Source organism: Chroicocephalus ridibundus, chromosome 3 (genome assembly GCF_963924245.1).
Source record: "Chroicocephalus ridibundus chromosome 3, bChrRid1.1, whole genome shotgun sequence".
Taxonomy (NCBI): Eukaryota; Metazoa; Chordata; class Aves; order Charadriiformes; family Laridae; genus Chroicocephalus; species Chroicocephalus ridibundus.
In genome coordinates, this window is record NC_086286.1 from 10,320,573 (window position 1) to 10,322,674 (window position 2,102).

The following is a 2,102-nucleotide window of genomic DNA, read 5'->3' on the forward strand; positions in this document are numbered from 1 at the left end:
ATCCCTCGGTGTGAGTATTTCCTTGCAAGGAGCCCGCTGCTCCCACTGCTTCTGCTTCCCGGAGGTGAGTCCCAAGCCCTAGGAGGCTTCCCAGGACAAATGCCTGCTCATGTCCTGTTCCCGTAAGCATCTGAGGAGCCTTTTCTTTTGCGCAGACTTGCGTGTAAACAAATCTGTGCCGATAAGGAGCTCTGCCAGGCTGGGCAGCTTTATTATGGCTTTCAGAGTAGTAGCTTTTTAGTTTTCTTAACGGTCCCGCTGCTGCTCCCAGGTCGTTTCTGAGATCCTAATATTCTGGCTGTGGTCCAACCCTTCCACTTGTAGAAACAAGAGCTTGGAAGAGTGTCCCATATATGACCTAAACCAATGTAAAATCCCTGCACACTCATAAATTACTGGTATTCAGCATGGTTTGACACACTCAGCTGACGGCCCTGGAACACCTCCCATAGACCGGCAGACACGGGCAAAGCCTGCGCGGAGCAGAGCTCAGACCCCGAGGGCCGGCAGCCCTGGGTGCATCCCCAGGCTCAGCCTGCTCCCCACGGGATGCCACTGGCTTCCCCAGCTATCGCAGCCGGGCGGCCGGCAGCCCCTCGGGGACAGCAACCAGAGCCCTCTGGTTACTCCGTTCCTTCCTGAGTCTGCAGCACAGGTTGCTTTTGGAGACTGGAAACTCTTTAAGAGTTACCCTTTTTTTTATTTTTTTTCTTAAGCTATTGTTGTCTTTGTAGCAAGATGTGATTTATTAGTCAGCCAAAGATAATCAGTGGGCATATTAAAATGGAACAGAAGAGAGAGAGACAACATTTGAAACGTCTGGGTTTAAACACACAGGGGCCAAGCACAAGGGATGGAGGTGAACTCTTGCTGCTGGGCCGTGACCATCGCCGCTTTCTCCAGACAGCTTTGTCCCCTCCAGACAGAGGGGACAAAACCCAGAGCAATCCCACTGCAAGCTGGGGGCTGTCCTGCGGGAGAGGGTGGACATCGCTGGGGAGCGTACATCAGCATGCAAGCAGACGCGTTTTGCAGCCCGGTTGGCCGCAGTGCTGAGCGCATCACTGCACGCAGGGTTAGGCAGCCACCCGCTAAAGCACAGCATGAAAACTGCTCAGCAAGCCCAAAGAGCCCAGCACCAGTAACGTAGCTCAGTCTTCCCCTGCAGGGTGTATCCTGTCCCCGAACACCCCAGCTGGAGAGGACTTCAGCCCAAAAGCAGGGACGGGTGTCCTTATTTGACCTCCAGCAGCATATGTTACCCATTATCGTTAGAGCTGCTAATATCACACTGCACCAGCTCCCTCCCACCCGGCAGAGACCTCACATAGCACCTGCAAATGTCCCACCCAAGCCAGCCAGCACAGGGAGGAACGGCCAAGACACGGGGATCCCACCAGAGAAGTCTAGGGACAGCAAAGGAACCTCAGCCAGTGCCACCAGCAGCTCACAGCACGGAGCCACTGTGTCAGCACCAATGGCTGTTGCTGTTTTGCCCAGAGATGTCCTGCTAATGGAGGTGGTGCAGACCCTTTTACTTGTCACCATCTCCTGGTCTTCCCCTTGCATGCTGCAAGCTGAGCACCTCGTGCTCCTGCAAAACCTGGCAGCCCCCCTGCACCCTCTTGCTGGAGGAGGCTCAAAGGATTTTGGGTGCAGAGGATTTTGGGTGCAGAGGAGCAGGAGCAGGACCAGGACACAGCCAGGAGAAGCACCCACCTGCACTGCCCAAGCGAGCAAAGGTCCACAAACAAGATAAACGTGAGAGCAGCTTGGGTTTTATCTGCAAGAGATATGAAACTGCTTGATTTGGTAATGAGGTTGTTTTGAACATTGAGTATCTATGCAGCTGAGCAGCTCTGTTGGTAACTGCTGGGAAATAGGTGGAAAAATCTGCTTTTGGCTGTTGATACTGAAAAGCAGGAGGCATTCCAAGTCCACCTGGCTGGGAGCCCATACTGATCACCTCGATGGACCCCCAGGAGAGCGGCAAACCGCACTTCCAGCCAGGGAACAGAGCATCATGTGGGGAATAACCCCCTGCGTGGGCACAATCAGCGGGCAGGGCTGGGCACTGCCTCAAGCTCAGTGTCCTGAATGCA